Here is a 20,217-nt window from a genome sequence, read left to right on the forward strand (position 1 = left end):
GTTAAGGCTTGAACACTATTTATTTTTTAATACCACACTTGGACATTGCAAACAAGTGCATTGATCCAACAAATGACATAATACAGATGTTCAAATCCGATGGAGAAACTCAAGAAACATAAAAATCAATGAAAACAACTTGTTCAAAAATTATTAAGTCTACAGTAAAAGTCTTTAATGGGAGTGAAATCATTGAAACCCCAGATTAAGTATTCAAAAGAATAATAAAAATGTGACAAATGGAATCATAGAGGATACAAACTCCTAAATGATGTAAAATAGAACACAAATTAACAAGACATGGAGGATGATTCACAATATAAGAAAAAATTGAATAAATAAAGAAAATACAATAAAATTTTAGAAATGAAAAGCCTAATAGTCCAAATAAAATAAAAATGGAGTGAGAAAATCTCAGCAATAGGGTAAATCAAGTAGAGTACAGAAATAAGGATGTGAAGATGGGTAGCTGAATTACAACATACAGAATATAGCAAAGAACCCAATAGATAAACACAAAGCCACAACTAGACAAGACCAAAAAAGAAAAACACCATGGCATATCAGTCAAAACACTTAATATACAGAACGAAGAAAAATATTGAATACTACAAGAGATAAAACAAGTCACATATAAAGAAAAGCTCAACAGAATAATGTTTGATTTCTCAATGAACGCAGTAAGTTAGAGGAGCCCAGAGCGATATATCTCGTCTTTTTTTTTTTTTTTTTTTTTTTTTTGACTGTGGCTTCCTCTTTATTGGACTCTGTAAATGACACACAGATCTACAGTTAAATAATTATTAAAATGCCAACCAGGACTACAGCCCTGGACCAGGGCTCCAAACCAGAAGCAATAAGGAATGGGGGTGATGGGCTGGTAGTATTCCTCCAACATCACCAAAAACCATAAAACAAGGCTCTTGAATCCTTCCAGGGCCAGACCAGGGCTTGGGCCCTTGGGTTAACCCAGGGACCCCTGGCTGTGTCTCTCAGCGCAAGGTAACCAGCAAGGATCTGGAGGGAACAGCCAGCTGAGTCCAGACATAGACCCAATGGACCGAAGATGGGAAGCGGACAGGTGCTGTCCAGCTGGAGATAAGATGCAGCCAAGACAGGCTGAGGGGGAAGCTGGGGGCTGGAATGCAGCAGTGCGGGAGTGCAGCCCCAGGGTCCTGTCCTGCATGGCTGGTCAGGTGTCAGCTGGCAGGCTCCAGGTGGCATTCCGGACACAAGCCTGCCTGAGGGCTCACACGTTGTGGGTCCTCTTGGTGAGCTGGGGCTCCTCATCTACCAGTTTGGAATTGAGGTGCTCCTTGTAAGCCAGGATGTCTCCAGGCCACTTAGTGATGGTCTGCTTCTCATAGACCCAAATCTCCTGCGCAACCTGCTGGATGAGTCTGAAGTCATGGTTGACTAGCATCATACCACCCTCAAACTCATTGATGGCATCTGGCAGTGCATCAGTGGTCTCTATGTCCAGGTGATTGGTAGGCTCATCCAGAAAGAGCATGTGAGAGTTCTGCCAGGCCAGCCAGGCCAGACACACTTGGCACTTCTGCCCATCCGACAGGTTCCGGATTGGGCTCACCTGCTGTTTCTCAGTGAGGCCATATCTCCCAATGATCTTCATCATCTCTTCCTTCTCCTTGATCCTGGGTAGCACTTCATCATATACTCCAATGGTGAAAGGTTCAGGTCCAGCTGCTCCTGTAGGTGCTGACGGTAACTCGACATGAGAATGCTTCCATGTCACTCCATCTGTGGGTGGAAGCTCTCCAGTTAGGAACTTCAAAAGAGTGGACTTCCCTGAACCGTTGGGTCCCACCAGAGCCACATCTGTGTCAAGGTCAATGCCAAATTCTAGATTACTGTAGATGTAAGGCCCGTCTTTTGTATACTTGAAGTTCACGTTCTGCACCATAATGATAGGTGGTGGGATTTTACCACACGGTGGAAAATAAAACAACGGCATCTTGTCACTCACAACCCTTTCTGTCAGTCCTGATGCCATCATTTTCTGTAGTGCTTTCTCTTTGCTTTGAGCCTACCGGGCCAGCTTGGCACTGCCATGGCCGAATCTGGCAAAGTAGTTCTTTCTGTGTGCAATCTGGTCCTGCTCCCAGTGAAACCTCTTCATCTGGCTCTCCTCCAGCTCCAGCCGTGTCTTCACATACTGAACATAATTACCCAGGTAATACTTGAGTTTCTTGTTGCGCATTTGGATGATATTGGTACAGATCCCATTCAGAAAGTCTGTGGGAATGGGACACAAGGACCAGGATGCGCTTGAAAGACTTAAGTTCCTCTCCCAGCCACACACAAGCATCCAGGTCCAGGTGGTTGGAAGGCTCATCCAGAAGCAGCATGAAGGGCTGAATAAAGAGGGCTCTGGCAAGAGCAACTCTTATCCGCCAGCTACCACTGAAGTCTTTCAGCTTCTTGTGCTGAATGGCAGGTGTGAAACCCCATCCATGCAAGATCTTGAGGCCCTCATCTCTGTTTTGTCGGCGTCCAGCTCTTCCAGCCGCTCATAGAGTTCCATTAGCTTCTCACACTCCACATCCCCATGAGCTAACCGCTCAGCCTCCCTCTCCAGCATGGCCCACTACCTGTCCACCTCCATCACACACTGCAAGGGTGTTTTTTCGCTAGGAGGCATCTCGCGAGTCAGATGGTAGATGTCTATGTGCTCAGGGATGGGCACTTCACGTTTCCCAATAGCAGAGAGCAGCATGGACTTTCCGATTCCATTTAAGCCCATGCGGCCATAAGGACGGCCTGAGTTCAGTTCCCGTTTGGTGTCACTGAGCAGCTCTTGACCAGGAAAGGTGAGCGAGAGGTTGGTGGTGTGGACGTCAGCACTGTTGGGGTGAGAGGCCAGGACGCCGGTGACAGCGTGAGCAGCAGCTTTCTTCATCTCAAAGTCCTCTAGCTCCTTGGTCAGCAAATCCACTTCTGGGGTCTCTCTGCCATTGGCCTCCTCATTTTTCTCCTCTGCCACCTGAGGTTCTGTGACGGCGTCTCCGTTTTCCTCATGTCCCTTTCTGGGCTGCTGCCGAGCTCTGGCCGCTTCCTTCTTTTTGGCTGCCTTCTTCTTGTCCAGGTGGGAGGGCATGGTGATGAGCCACGGGGGTAGTTACTGCTCTTTCAGGAGTGGGGCCTCGCCGCTCCGCCTCTGTCGCAACAGAGCTGCCGATATATCTCAAGTCTTAAGTAAACATAGTGCCATTCATACACTGCAAAATTGTGTGCCATACTTGAAGGAGAGAAACTTCCCATGATCCAAACAGCCTAAGAAATGGTATCCAACAACAACAAAAATTGCTGAAAAGAAACCTGGGAGCAATAATTTGAATTGAATAAAGGAATAAGCACAGCCAAAGACTGTAGAAAAAAAATGAAGCTATAATATAATGAAAAACAACTATAACTAAGAACACAAACAAGAAAAAGAATATCAGAGTGACTGCAATCTACACACTCTTTTCAATAATGTCTCTAAAGACTGAAGTCTGCAGCACTCCACAGGGGCCTCGAAGCAGACCAATGATGCTTTGTATGAACACCTGCATATAAAATAATGTATGGATAAAGGGGTTTATTTCATGACTCACTGTATCACACTGCAGCTTCCATAGGAGATTTTCCCTTTCTTCCTTTTTTTTTCCTTTTTCTCTTAAATTTTGTTTTGTTTTATTTTGGGGTGGAGGGAGATGGGTGGGATTGGGAGGCATGATGTGAAAGACATAAAGAATAAATAAAAAGAAAGTTTTTTTTTTAAAAAAGCAATGAAAAGAGGAGACAAAAAGCAAAAACAAGAAGAAAGCAAAAGCACAAATGTCATCTATGAGACACCATGAAAATATTGTGTCTTTTCCTATCCTCTCTGTCTGTGTTTTGTTCCCTTTCTCCTCCCATCTTTCACTTTTACCCCTTGATAGCACCTGCTTACTAGTTTACTTCTCTATAAAACAGCTTCTTCCCTTCCTTCCCAGATTATCTATATTTTCCCAGGCTCTATATACTGTATACCATGTGCTATATGCTATATACTATATACCTCAGGCTATATACTCAAATACAAAGATTTAGAACTAGAGTCCACAAGTAAGAGAGATCTACAGCATTTGAGATTCTGTTCTAGGTTATCACATTCATATTTTTGAGTTCCAGCCATTATATATATGCAAAATTTAAGGACTCATTTTTCCTTAATAGTTGAACAGAATTCTATTGGGTGTGTATGTGTACCACATTTTCTTTATCCGTTGAAAGGCACATAGGTTGTTTCCATTTCCTAGCTATTGCGAATAAAGCAGCAATGACTATGGCTGAGTAAGTATCTCTGTACCAGGCTGTTAATTCCTTTGGGTATATGACAAGGAGTGGTATAGCTGGGTCATATGGTCTGATCAACTTTTAGATTTTTGAGAAGTCTCAGCACTGATTTCCCTAGAGGCTGGATCACCTTGCAGTTCTACCAACAACGTATGAGAGTCCCCGTTTCATCATGCACATTGCCATTGGTTGGTTTCTTGATGTTAGCCATTCTGACTGGGTAAGATCAAATCTCAAAATAGTTTAAGTATTTTTCTTATTGTTAAAAATATTAAACACTTTTAAAACTATTTCTTACCCATTGTTTATGTCTTTTTTAGAAATTTATTCAAATTTGTAATTTTTAAAATTGGATGCTTCTTTTTTCTTAATGCTTGGTTTCTAGATTTCCTTGTATATTTTGGATATTTATCCTCTATGCAATGTATAGCTGGTAAAGATTCTATTCTACTATTTAATTTTCTTGTCACTCAGTTGTCTTTGATTTACAGTAGCATATTAGCTTTTTTAAGTCCCAGTTGTCAACTATTGTCCTTAATTCCTGATCAAATGGAGTCTTATTCAGAAATTCTACATGATAAGTTTGGCTATTGAGACATTTTATGCATTCATGAATTTGGGGATTTTTTTTTCCTCTGTTTATATGAAGAATACCATGGGGATATCGGTTGGGCTTGCACTGGATCTCTAAATTACTTTTGATAAAATGGCTTCCAGAGATAAACATTTTATAAGCTTATTTTAAATTACATATATGATATATACATATGTGTAAACACGTTATACATATAGTTTTAATAAACAGTGATACGATGCTCCCCCTAGAGTCATAGATTATCCACAAAAGTGCCATTGACAGGCATAGGAAACCCCTTCAATTTGTTGATCAGAGGTGTCAAAATGACTCTCAAAATGATATAGGCTATTGTCATTACCTTTGGTTGTCTCCTAAAAGTTGAAAGTAAGATTCTATTGAGGGAGATATTATATGCTTCAGACACAGAAGTTAGCAAAGTGAGTTAGAATTGTCCTGGAAGCTTCGTCCTGGAGTACTAGCTTTTGTGGTATTTGATGGTGTTATGTAAGCTGCAAAAAGAGAGACGCAAACAATAGTCCTACCTAGCTGTAAAGCCTATGGATCACAATAACAGCTGGCAATTCACAATATCTCAAATGACCTAATAATGGCATTTTCATTTTGGGGAAGATCAACAGCTGTGCATTTGGACTTAAGTCTTAAACAATATGAAGGAATGTATGCTTGATATTATAAATCTAGTCTACTACCTTTAGCTAGATTTATAAATATAAAAAAGTTCAATCAATAATGGGTTAATTAAATGAACGGCTTTCAAAATATGACATACAAATGACCTACAGAAGTTCTTAAATACTTATAACAACATATAATATAGTGCCTACCCTAGTTAAAAAGAATGTATGTTTTGCAATGGATGAGGAATATTACAGAGATTCACAACTCATCAAAATGGAGATAATAAGTGATTGTGTGGTACCCAGCCTCAAATAGTGCAGCACCTACATACTAGGCCTCAGAGAACATTATGGGTGTGGATGTAGAAAAATGGATAAAAGACCTCTGTGTGAAATCAGAAACACTGAAAAGGCTAGAAGAAAACATAGGCCCCTAAGACATAAGCATAGAAAAGGATTTTCTGAATATGTCATCAGTTGCTTAGAAATACGGCTAACAGTGGACAAATGGGATTTCATTAAAAAAAATTCTATAAAGCAAAGAAATATTCAATTGCCTGGAGAAAAAGTCCACAGAGCAGAAGAGAATCCTTATTATTATACTTTAATGAGAATTGCTATATTTTTGTATTCAGAATACACAAAATTTTCAAAATCAAATAATCAAGATAATGAACAAAAAACCCAAGTTATCCAATTGAAATTGAGCTATGGAGTGAAACACAGTTCTCAAAAGAAGAAGCAAAAATGCCTAAAAAATATTTTTACAAGTGTTCAGCATTCTTAGCAATGAGGGAAATATATATTAAAAGTACTTTGTGATTTAATTTCGTCATAGTGGAATGGCCAAGTTCAAGAAAAAACCCACAAATGTTGCATGAACAAGAACATACTGAAAAAAAAAACAAAAGAGAGAGAGAGAGAGAGAGAGAGAGAGAGAGAGAGAGAGAGAGAAAGAGAGAGAGAGAGAACACCTCTAGGAAATGTATCTAAGTACCTACAAATTTAATTACATGAAGTTAAAGTATTTTGCACAACAATAGAAACATTTATTAAGAGATAGTTCTTAAGATAGGTCTTAAGAATCTGATAAATTTTTGGTAGTTATACATAACATACAACAAAAAGTTAAGAAAATATAAAGATGTTTCAAAACAAATACATAAGAAAAGCTTAGCCTAATCAATAATGGCCAAATTAAATAACCCTTCCAAAATAGGATGTACAAATGACCTACTTGTATATGTATGATAAAATGTTTAGCATCCTTAGCCATCAAGGAAATGTAAATTTGAACTGCATTGAGGCTTAATTTCATGCTACTCAGAATGAAAATCATTAAAAATAATAATAATAACAAAGGCTAGCAAGGCTCTAGGGAAAGTGGAATACTTATATGTTGATGGTAGGAATGCAAAGTAGTGCAGATGATAAGGAAATTAGTATAAAGTTCCTCAGAATATTGAAAATGAGCTTCTGTATAACTCAGCTACTGTTCCTGGCTCTACGTTCAAAAGCCTCTATTCAGCATTACACACAGCTACTTGGCCATCCATGTTTATTGCCACATTATTCACAATGACAAAATTACAGAAACATCTTAGGCTTTAGTCATTAGACAAATGGAGAAATGAAATATTGTGCATACACAAATTAGTGTTTTATCTCAACCAAAAAAAAAATGTAAGCCTTTGGAAAATGATATCTTCATATTACAAAATATAAAACAGACACAGAGGATAAAATATCAAATATTTGTTCTCACATGGGCCTCTTGTGTGTGAGGGGCAGGTTGGAGTGGAAAGAGATTTCTTGATGTGTGGAGCATTTCAGAGTTAGGGAGAATCCTGGTGCCAGGGAAACTCCCAGGAACCCAAAATAATGACCCCAGCTAAGACTCCTAACAATAGTGGAGAGGGTGCCTGAACTAGCCATCTCTGTAATCAAATTGGTGACTACCTTAGTTGTCATCAGAGAGCCTTTGTCCAGGAACTGATGGAAACAGATGCAGAGATCCATAGCCAAGCACTGGGACAAACTCTGGGAGTCCTCCTGAAGAAAGGGAGGAGAAATTGTACAAGACAGGGTTCAAGGTCATGACAAGGCAACCCACAGAGACAGCTGACCTGAGGTGGTGGGAGCTCATGGACACTGGAATGCAGCTAGGAAGCCTGGGTGGGACCAACCTAGGTCCTCTTCGTGTGTGTGACAGTTGTGTAGCTTGGTCTGTTTGAAGGACTCACAGCAGTGTGAGCAGGACCTGTCCCTGGCACTTGAGCTGGCTTTTGGGAATCTCTTCTGCATGCTTGGTTGCCTAGCCCAGCCTTTATGGGGGCGGGGGGGGGCTTGCCTCAACTTGACTTGTCATGCTTTGTTGGCTCCCATGGGAGGCCTGTCCCTTTCTGAACAGAGAAGAAGAAGTGTGTGTGTGGGGGGCAGGGGGCAGGAGCTAGATAGGAGGTGTGGGGAGTGAACATGAGGAGAGGAGGGAGGGAAAACTGTGGACAGGATGTAAAATAATTGAAAAAGTAATTTAATTAAAGATGAAATATTATAAAAAGAGAGATGGGAGTGGAAGGAAAATTGTTACAAAGAATAAAGGGAAGAGTTTGGAGGATGAATATAATGAATACATGAGGTAAATTGACAGAGATTATTTTTACATATCCAACTGCAAGCTACAATGAATGCATGCCAATATAAATAAGTGGATATCCAATAAAAAAATAAAAATAGAAATGTCTATGTCATTGTCAAGACTGTAATCGAATGACATTAAATTTGTTGATACTGTAGTAAGAACATTTTAGTCAAATTGTGAATTTTGAAATAAATATTTAGGAAACTATGTTTGGGGGGATGAAGTGGTGACTGTGGTTAAGAGCACATACTGCTCTTGCAGGAGAACCAAATTTCATTCCCAGAATGCATGTCAGGTAGCTCATAAACACTTGGACCTCTAACTCCAGTGAATCTAACATCTCTAAACTCCTTGGACACATGAGTTCATGTATACAGACACCTGTTTACATAATTAAAAATAATAAAAACTGTCTTAAAAAACCAAAAACTATGTAGTCAGAATTGAGCTGAGTATCTACAATCATGAAACACTTTCCAGGAAGTCTGTTTTCAAGTAAATAGCATTGTATTTATAGGTCTACATCTTATTGATCTAGGGTCTTTTGAGGAGTGAAGCCCATTTCAATTTTCTGATTAAAGCTACATAGATGGAACTAGTTTCTTAGTCTGAAAAGTAAAATTTTATGAATAGAATACAATTGTAGCTAATGTGAGTAAACAGTCAATAAACTCAGAAACTCATTTGATGACATTTCAATAAATTAGTAGGTAGAAATCATAGTGTCAAACCAAATAATTTGAATATGATTTGCATAAATCTCTGTAGTGTAAGGACTTTTCTTTCTTTTGATAAATCTATGATATGTATATATGTATCTCAGTCTAACCTGCCTCTAAAAAGTATAAGCTATGCTTGTGAAGTTGCTTGTAACCTTCAGATCCAACAAGAAAATTAAGAATATTCTGACAGAGACAAAGGGTTAGAATAGGAAGATGAAAAGGTGGAACATAAAAGTGTAGTTTTCTAGAGGCTGTTTGCCACACAGTATAATTTTGTGGTTTAGTTTATAGTGCTGAAGGCTCTGAAGTGAGGAAACAAAGCTTAGACATATCCTAGGTAAAACATTGATAGTAGAGTCCTTCTTAGTCCCAGAACAAAGAGCAATAGAGAACCAAGAAGACTGCCTTCACTCAAGTGGTTGTATAAGCATTGTGTGTATCAAAACATAATGGTGGATAGAATGATAATTACAGTCATTAACAGCAATATTAATGAAGAAGCGACATGAATAGTCATATCAAATACAATTAGAAAACTCCAACCAAAAGCCATCTAATTCCTCATGTGTTTAATGAATTAATCCTATTAAGTAAATGTCAAAAACTCAGTTCACTAATTTAAAATAATTTTGACTTCATAGTGAGTAAAGGCCCCTGGGGGGAGATAATCAATTATAAATTCTTTCCTGGAAGGGATCCCTCACTTTAATTAAAATAATTCTCTCAATTTCAAGAAAAGGTTGTCTTTTGGGGGCCTGCTCTTTTCTGAAGGGAAACAATGGAGAGGGGATCTATGGGAGAGATGATGTGGAGGGGGAGCTGGGGGGAGTGGAGAGAGGGGAAATTGTGGTCAGGATGCATTGTACAGGAGACTAAATAACAAAATGAGTGAGTGAAAAAAAAAGAAGAAAAGTAGCCTCCCTGGTGATGTGAGTAGCAGTCCAATCATCCTTGTTCCACATCTAGTATCCTCCTATGAGTGAGTACATACCATGTTTGTCTTTCTGAGTCTGGCTTAGCTCACTCAGGATGATTTTTTCTAGATCCATCCATTTGTCTGCAAACCTCATGAGGTCATTGTTTTTCTCTGCTGAGTAGTATTCCATTGTGTATATGTACCACATTTTGTTTACTCACATCACCAGGGAGGCTACCTGGAAAACAGGACCCCAAGAAAGACACGGGGATCGCCCATTGACAGAGAAATGGAATGAGATCTACATGAACAGCTTGGACATGAGTGGGGGTAGTGAAGGGTGAGGGTTGAGGGAAAGAGAGCTTGGGGGAGCGGCAGATCTCAGCTGGATCAACAACAGAGAAGGAGAACAAGGAATAGGAGACCATGGTAAATGAAGACCACATGAGAATAAGAAGAAGCAAAGTACTAGACTGGCCCACAGAAATCCACAAAGATACCCCCACAACAGACTGCTGGCAATGGTCGAGAGACAGCCCAAACTGACCTACTCTGGTGATGGGATGGCCAAACACCCTAATTGTCGTGCTAGAAACCTCATCCAACTACTGAGGGATCTGGACGCAGAGATCTATGGCTAGGCCCCCGGTGGATCTCTGGGAGTCCAATTAGCAAGTATGAGGAGGGTTTATATGAGTGAGAATTGTTGAGACCAAGGTTGGATAAAGCACAGGGACAAATAGCCAAACGGATGGAAACACATGAACTATGAACCAATGGCTGAGGGGTCACCAACTGGATCAGGCCCTCTGAATGGGTGAGACATTTGATTGGCTTGATCTGTTTGGGAGTCATCCAGGCAGTGGGACCGGGTCCTGTGCTCATTGCATGAGTTGGCTGTTTGAAACCTGGGGCCTATGCAGGATCGCTTGGCTCAGCCTGGGAGGAGGGGACTGGACCTACCTGGACTGAGTCTACCAGGTTGATCTCAGTTCTCGGGGAAGGCTTTTCCCTGGAGGAGGTGGGAATGGGGGTGGGATGGGGGGAAGGTGAGGGGGGCGGGAGGGGGGAGAACAAGGGAATCCGTGGCTGATATGTAAAACTGAATTGTATTGCAAAATTAATTAATTAATTAATTAATTAAGAAGAAAAGTGTGAAACTCATGGTTGAAAAACAGAATCTAAGGGAAGAAGAGATGATATGTAAGTACCAGTAGACACAAAAGAAAGTAGAATCATACCCAACAAGTTCTTGTGGATTGTAATTATTGGACATGAGAGTAAATATAATTAAGATTTTTCTCTATAAGTAAAGCATATGACAAAATATGACAATAGTCCTATATTTAATAAGAAAAGCCTTCATGGGCTAGTAAGATAACTTACTGAGTAAAAACCTGTCACCATACATGAGTTCAATAACTGAGACATGCTAAGGTGATGTAAACTTTTGCTATTTTTCCTCTGACATCCACATGGTCAAGATGTTAAGTGTGCCTATAATTCTACAAACACACACACACAAAGAGAAATAAAATATGTAATTTTCAAAACATTAAAGGAAATATCTTTAGAAGTAAAAGCAAGATATTTTATAATTTAAAATACACATCCTCAGGTATAGAAATCTCTATATAGCTGACAGAAAAATTATTAGTTGAAAGATAGAGGGAGTAATGATGATGATGATGATAATAGTAATAATAATAATAATAATAATAATAATAATAATAATAATAATAAGGATTAACTCCCAAGAGGACAAAAGGATTTTTCACCCAAAGAGTTGCAACAAATTCAGAAGTTTACCAACTTAAAATTCTGAAGATTTAAGAGATTTTAATTTTCACCAAAAGGAGGAATTGAGGCAAACAGATTTGCAAAGCTAAGGAGGTTATTTTGAAAACTGATTCATAATATTTTTGATAGGATGCCCCAGTTGAAAACTTCAGTTGCATGAGTTGACGTTTCTTGTTCTATTTTTTTTTTTTGAAGTTTTTGTCCCATGACATTTTGAAGAGGGAGCTGATGTGACGTCTCAGTGAACATGCTTCTTTTGTCAACACAAGGTTCGCCTGGCTATGGAAATTTTGGAGTGACATGGCCAGGTTCAGCTAGTGATTGTTCTGTGTGTGCTGGAAGGTACATTAATCACAGTCTTCATAGAATCAGCACTTTCATTATCCCTACCCAAGTTAGTTTGTGTAGCGGAATGGTGATGGTAAACCACTCAAATAACCATGTCTTTCTAATGCAGCTTTACTTAGCTAAATGTTCAGAAGTTTGTGTTTTCACCTAGAGTAGAATATACTTTATTGTTGCTTTACAATTGTGGGTAAGAAACTGGAGTAAGCCAAGAGGTTGGGGAGAACACCTTTAATCCCAGCACTCAGGAGGCAGAAACAGGTGAAACTCTCAGTTCAGGGCCAGTGTGGTCTACAGAGTGAGTTCCAGGATCCCTGTCTTGGATAGAAAAAAAGAAAGATGGACAGAAAGAAGAGAAGGAATGAGGGAAGAGAGAGAGGAGGGGACAAGGGAGGGAGGGAGGGGGGGAGGGAGGGAGGGAGGGAGAGAGGGAGGGAGGGATCTTTTTGAATCACTGAAAGTAGATTACTTCTTTTGGAGGTTATATGAAACTTGGATTGAGCTTATTCTGTCCAATAGATTATATCTGAAATGGTTTTGTGTCTTCAGCTTCATTCTGAAGATATGCATGTGACTACTACTTCCTTGCTTACAGGACTTGTACAGTTACTATCAGAACTACACTGCAATGATTTGCTAAGGAACTGTTATACACATGAAAAGAGGCCCCAGACATCCTCCTGCCTCATCAACTGGTGTCACAAAGACATAATCCCAGACTAGATGTGGAGCAGAGACACTGTAGGACGTGTCCTGTCCTGCCTTGTCTAACAGATGGATGATGCTTTTCATCCTTCTCTTTTCCAGAGTACATTACATAAACCTAAGTTTTAAAATTCCATGTTTTGCATTAAAGTAAACACTATGACATAGTTTTTATGAATGAGATATGAAATATTGTATGACCATTCTTATGGATTTTTTGAACCAGAAATAATAACTAAATATTATTATTTTCCTTGTTGTTCATTCAAATAATTTGCAAATGAGCCTGGAGATATAGCAGTTTGCTTGCCACAATAGAAAAATAAACACAGAGAAAAAGCCTGCATAGTTTAATAAGCAAGAATAAAAGAGCCTCATATGCATAGGTCACTGAATAGCCAAACCAATGTTAGAACTACTCTCTTTATTTTTTATTAATATATGAACAAATGCAACACCTATATGTCTAGCTACTTGGCTTTTTTTTTCAGCTTTTCTACTTCTGGTAACTAATCATGTTTCTTATTCACACATATATTTAGCAAAAAGAACCACAAAATATTGATCTCTGCCTTGCTTTCATTTTTTAAATCCTCACTCAATGAAAGCAATAATTGCCTTAGGGAAATTGTGAAGCAGAAACAATGAATCTTCCTGCTCTTCTTTGCTGTTTACTTGTTCAGACCTCATAAGCATTTATTTCAATTAGCATGGCTTATTAACTTAAGTCTTCTGTCTTTGGTTTGTTCTCTTAATTTAAATCTTATTTTGTTATGACCCAGTGTTCCCTATGAATACCAATCAATAAATGGCACAGTTTGATAAATATATTGAATTGATAAACATATTGAACATTCAATGCTGTTTTACCCCATACCTGCCTGCATTTTATGTCCTTTCCTGCTGTTACACGGCTGCCTCTATCATCTCCTATACAGACCAGGGCAACTGATTTTTAGGTGTCCTTTCTACAGCTGCTATTGAATTGAAGAGTATTGTATAAGAATATGGTTCTTTCACAGCATGAAACCAAACCCACACCTCTACACTAATTTTTCTTCATTATTTGAACAAATATGACAGCCTTCCATGATCTGCTATTGATGATAGCATCTGAATGCTTGTGTCTTCCCAAAATCCTATGATAAAGCTTGATTATCCAAATTGTTAGATCAAGAGGCTCTTTGGAAGACTTATTATTCACAAGAGTAGAACCTCATTGGCCAGTGATGTGGCTTCACAAGTTACAGCATATGTCACCAAGGCTGACCACCCAAGTTGAAGCTCTGCTTACCCACATGATGAAAGGAAGGGACAAATTCATGCAAAATTCCCTTTTGAACTCTACCTGTACACTGTGGCAAGTGCTCTCCTCACACATAAAATAAAATTTTAAATGTAAAACTAAAAGAAAAGAAAAAATGGAGTCTACCATAAATAAGTCTGGTCCTTTATAAAAGAGACTCAGGAGAGAACCACTTTGAGCCCTCCACTGCGTGAGGGCACAAAGTGGAGTAGCTGTCTGTGAATCAGAAAAAAAATCATGGACTATGCAATGAGTGCTTTATTTCTGATGCTCTCCAGGAATGAGAACTGTGAAGCACAAACTTTTGTTGTCTGTAGGCTGACTAGACTATGCTACTTTGCTGTAGCAGCACTAACGGACCTGGACACTTGGCAAAGATTATCACCATCTCTTGTAGGATACAGGGATTGGCATGAACCTGTCTTTCTGCTTCTGTCCTTGATTGCAATGGAATAAGACAGGATTATTTTTTACAGTATAAATCAAATATCACCATGGTCTTGTCTTCAGATCCCAAAACTTAATATGCTTTTGTCAATTGTTTGGGCTTCTTGTTTCAAGTCAGTACTTACTGAGTGAAGCAAAGGAAAATAACCATTGCCATAGAAATATGAAGCCAAGCAAATATGATCTTATGTTACACAAAAAGATTTTAAGGATATTAATATAATGAAAAATGTTATATCTTGTGCCCTAACACTAAATAATAACAGTTACAGTGAATCAAAGCTTAAAGGCTATAGGTAAGGTTTAATATGATTACTTCAATCAAGGAACAACTTTATTATTTTTATATATAACATAGAATTTAGTTTTAGGCTCCTGTTATATTCACAGACAATTAAGCAGATGAGACAAATACTTCCTATGACAACCATTTATTAATAAGCTTTATAATTACTACAATTAAATACTTGAAGGAGACTATAGAAAAAAGTTATCTAAGTGCCTATTCCAGATGTTCAAAATATGAAATTTAATGTGATTCCATGAACTGGCCTCTGTTTAGGGTAAAATAGTGAAATATTGTAGCATGTTAGCAGAAGCAATAGGGAAGAGAGGTAGAAAGCAGAGAAACATGATGCATCCTGTCACAATTATGGACGTATGAGCAGGAATGCAAAGGGCATCCTTTAAGACTTCTAAGACACCTGTTAGGAAAGGTTGAGGAGGTTAAAGAAGTAGGCTGAGTGGCATCCTTAGAACAAGCCTACCAAGTAATTACTCAACATGATTTGAACACATCCTATCATTTGTCTTCCATTCAGTTCCCTTACCTTTTCCCACAAAACTGGGCTTCGGTTATGCACATTCTTTTCCTGGAGGAGTGCACTTACTTTTATCATTGCAGTGAAAGAGCCTGAGAAGACAAGCTTGAGGAAGGAATGGTTTACTTTGGCTCACTGTTGCAGAGTATAGTTCAGCATGGCAGACAAGGCATGCTAACAGGAGCATGTAGTGGCTGCTCACATTATTACCAAAGTCAGGAAAAAGAGTCAAAGATGAATGTCAGAACTCAACCTGTTTTTTGTTTCTTTGAGTCCTGGACCCCTGTCCAGATGATGATACTTCCCACATTTAGGCCCAGTATTCCTTCTTCAGTTAAACTTTTCTGGAATCATCCTCATAGACTCATCCAGTGGTATATTCTCATGCTGATTCTAAAGCATCTCAATTATATAGTGTTACATCCTTCTGGACTCAGAATTTTAGCAACCATTCCAAAATACCTGCACTTTTCTCCTCAGTATATCTGAAATTTTCAGAAAACATGTAGGTGACTGGGAAGCTCTTACCTAATAAATTTGTGATAACATTTAATATTTGTATATATTTAGAGCTTGCAGGGAAGATTGCTTATCACCTCAGTTTCCTTGTCAATAGGACACTTTGTACAGGAATATGTAAACCATCCCTAAAAGAGCTGTTGCCTCCTCCTATTAATCCATTCAATACTCTCTCAGTAGTAGTAACCTGTTCCAGTAGTACCTCATCCCTTTTATTCCAACTTAACACATTTAAGATCAACTTTTCATGTTTTCCTCTTTCTAAAAATAACAATCGGCACACTTTCTGTCATTTTGATGTGCATTCTCTTTCCATCTATGAGGTATTATGTGTCTGTCCCCCATGCTTTCAGAATCTGAGGAAAGTAACAGAACACGTGCACAGCAGTCACCTGAGGAGCCCTGCAGATCATCAAGGGAGCAAGATTGCTTATCCTAAAAGGGAGAAGACTCCAGTAACTGACAAAGATGCATGGCACCTGTTAAGGTTCTTAACTTCATCCGCCTTGCCCCAAACCTTCACCCTGCACTCCTTCCAAATCATTGTCATAAATTTAACATGGGGAAGTCGTAACCATTGCACATTAAACTTGAATATAATTAGTAACTTCTATAATTAGACTTGGATTTGATCTTCAGAATGATTTTGAGACTATGTAGTCTCATGTTTCTTTCAAGACTATCACAGAATTTTTATGAGTTCATATTCAAATAATTCTTTTGAATTCAAATTCTTCTGTCCATTATTTTCTTGAAACAAATTCCATCTCACCTTTTTGAATCACTAAATGCTCATTGTTTATATTTATGTTGTCTCTGCTAACATAATCAAAGACAGCACCTTAGAACACAGAAGTTTGAGTTATGGTAATGGGATGATTACATACATCTGTTTTAAAAGTAATATTAGAGTTAGGGAGGTTGATCAAGTTAGTAAAAAAACTCACTGCACTTCAGATGCCAACAAAATACAAAATTTAGATGTTAAGTGGTTGTCTTGAGTTACATTAGTAGAAATAATGAGAATATAAATTGTAAGATTTTAGTTGCTCCAAAACATAAGGTGGAATTTGGTATAAAGATAAGGTGATCACAGGAATTTGAATGCAAAATAAAAATTTGGATAAGAGACACAAACATACTCACAGGGTGTATTCCATCATGGCTTAGAGGTAAATGTGGAAGGAGCTTGAGGTAGCTGGTCACACTGAGTCAGCAGGTAGCAAGCAGAAAGAGATGAATGCTGTTGCTCATCTCACTTTCATCTTAGTCCAGGCCCCCAGACCAAGAAATGATGTAATACACATTTGGGTGAGTCTCCCAACCATAATTAACCTAACCAGGAAAAATATTCACAGACATAGCTAGAGTCTTGATTCCATATTGGTTTTGAAACTTTTCAAGTTGATAGTCAAGATTAACTACCACAACTATCAAATGCTGTATGCCAATCATATTTGGCATGAAACATGTTATGGTGAATGTGAGTTCCCCAGAGCTTCAAAAGCCCTATTCCTATGGTTTTGGTTGTTATAACATGCATGAAGAAAAAAAAAACCTATCTCCCTGAAGCATGCACTTTTACTTGAATATATAGATTTTTAAAGATTGAAATTATTTAAATTTCCAATAGGAAATATGAAAGTTATCAGCATATTTAAAAACTATATAAACATTTTTCATAATCATTTATAATATTAGCATGTATTCATTGTTCAAATTTTGGGGTTTAATGATAATGTTTTCTTCAGGACTGTAAAACATACACATATCTCATGATTACCTTGATTTATCTTCTTTCATCCTATCCTGCTGGCTAACATTTTCTTCACAACTACTTTGCCTTCTACTCTAATCTAGATTCCAAACACGGGAGAAAGTGGGCAATATTAAGAATATTCCATAATATAAATTAAACACATATTTTAAAATCTGTTCCTCTATTAACAGACAGCTAATCCAATTCCATAGGTCAGGTATTGTGAATGGTGATGTAGTAGAAGAAAATACCTGAGTCGTTTTCAACTTTTTATCAATTATATGTCTGAAGCAGTAAACTATCAACAATTAATCACATGGACACAAAGGAAATTTTCTCTTGGATAAAGCAAAAGATCAAATCACACAAAATCCCAATAAGTAGAAGACGAAGTAAATAAAAAGTCCCAGCCCTAGCTAACACTGTATTCACAATTGATAATTATTGAGAGATAGAAAATCAGTTTTCTTGGATATATTAATCACACTCCAAGGAAGGCCTCATACTCAGGAGTAGTTGGCCAACACAAATTGAATACCAGGTCATTGTTGTTTAAGTGAGAGAATATAACATTGGGTGCCTAGGGAGGCAGAGATAGAGAAGGGTAAACAATATGATTAAATATGTTGTGTGAGTTTCTCAAAAACAAATAAAAATGTTTAAAAAATAAAAATAAAAAGCAAATGCTCTGGTCTTGTCATCTGAAATTATTGTAGAAATTACTGAATAAATTATTTTTAAATATTATACTTAAGATTTCATATCAGGTTAAATAAAATTTGTGTTCCTTCATTTTTAAGATAGTCTTATTTTACATGGAAAAAAGTCATCAATTTAGAATTAGGACTTTCGTGATGCACTTCTATTATGATTTTAAAGAGAAATATGTTTAAAATAACTAATTCTGATTAAAAGAATTCAAGAATTAGAGAAAAAGAGTTTAGGAAACAATATTTATATGGTATGGTCATTTTATTTTATATTTTTCCTATTTGAACTAGTTATCTAAGTTGATTTTCACAGATTTAAAAATTATTTTCTAACATATTTATAAAGTTGTTACTTATTAGTTCATTCTTCAGTGAAATGAGAACTTGGTTTAGGATTTAGCCTGAAGAGTGGATGTATACTCAATTGTCCCTAAAGCTACAATTTTCAATTCCCAAGTGGAGAGCTTGCTCTCTTTGACCTAGTTACTGGTGAGAAACATGCAATTATTAATGCAGTTGCCAATAGGCATGCTTAAAATACTATTTTAACATTTTACTTTAGGGCTTTTACAGAAATGAAAACATGTGAACCCAAGTCATATTTATTTTTATAATTAGAAATAATGTATAATTTTATGATACTCTTTATTAGGTATTAAAGAAATTGTATTTACAGTAAGTGCAATTTATACATATTAGTGTAAGTATATTAATATACTAAAATATTTTAAAATAAGCATATATATATATATATATATATATATATATATTTGTCTAAGTAATAAACCTCACTGTAGGATCAGGATTTCCAAAACTGTCACCACAATACAGCAAGTTTCACAACTTCCTGGAGCATTTTACTTCTACAGTAATCACGTTACCTTTAAATAGTGAAATTCATTTGTATCACTTGATGCCAAAGATACACTACATAGAACAGACATATAAAAATTAAGGTCTAGATCATGCCCTACTGGAAATAAAAACTCTTAGAATTTTTTTCTTGTGAATGGAAGTCATTAGCTTTGATAATGATATGTGTCTCTATTCACAGACATGCACAGAAAGCCTTATCACAACCTTAAATTTGCATAGAGAATTCAACATCTTCTACTCACTACATTTTCAATTCAAAGGTCTTAATATTATAGTTACAGTCAATAAGCTAGTTGAACATTCTGTTTACTGACAAGTTTTCCCATTATTAATAGAATTGTTTCATGAAAAACGTATTTTGGAAATTTAAGAACCCTTCTACTGAGTTTCCCCATAATTACACTGTTTATTTCAGTATGGTCTGTCTTATTTTTTTAAAAATTTTACTACCTTTAACTATCACATATGGCTATATCAAAGATGTTTTAATGTCCACTATTTTCATTAAATAATCATGGAATTTGCATGATAAAATATTTGGATACTCATAGAGAAACATTGCTGGTGTTTTTTGTATTGATAACTTGCATTGCTGCAGCAGTCCACCTGGAGACTTTGATTGACATTCTCCAGGAAGAGATTCTGAAAATAATAATTGGATATCTGTACTCTGGTTCTCTCAGCGCTGTTAGCTTTTTTGAATTTTCTCAGTTTGACATTTTGAAAAATTCCACTGTCTTCTGTGTAAGGAAGAACTGAAAGTTTGTAGACACAAGGGCGAATTTTCTGTGAAACCTGCCAATTAAATAAACAACTGAGATCAGAATAAGCGTGGTTTATGACATATTAAATGGACGGGAGAAACAAGGAAACAAAGGTATGAGCAATTGTCTCCCAGCTCCAAGAAAGCAACTTATTCTGGGAGACTTGGAAGCTCCTTTGTCTGGTCTCGGTGTTAGAGTTTGCATTTAGTTGTACTTTGTATAACAAAATTTTCTGTAAGTATATGTTTGTATGATATTGCTGAATATCAATTACAATAATTGTAATTGGTACAATATAGTTGGTATATGTGCTTAACAAATTACTGTAGC

At 37.3% G+C, this 20,217-nt stretch overlaps 1 long non-coding RNA gene and 1 pseudogene across 1 annotated transcript in view; one reads left to right on the top strand and one right to left on the bottom strand.

Annotated features, from left to right (window-relative positions):
* LOC131895790 (uncharacterized) overlaps positions 1–16,385 on the top strand; it is a 28,306-nt gene extending 11,921 nt beyond the window's left edge. The window contains exon 2 of the long non-coding RNA XR_009375271.1: positions 16,132–16,385. This is a non-coding gene — a long non-coding RNA (uncharacterized LOC131895790). The remainder of the gene's footprint in view (positions 1–16,131) is intronic.
* LOC131895789 (ATP-binding cassette sub-family F member 2-like) lies at positions 1,250–3,118 on the bottom strand (annotated as a pseudogene).
* Positions 16,386–20,217: the final 3,832 nt, after the last annotated feature.

This window comes from Peromyscus eremicus, chromosome 19 (assembly GCF_949786415.1).
Source record: "Peromyscus eremicus chromosome 19, PerEre_H2_v1, whole genome shotgun sequence".
Lineage (NCBI taxonomy): Eukaryota > Metazoa > Chordata > Mammalia > Rodentia > Cricetidae > Peromyscus > Peromyscus eremicus.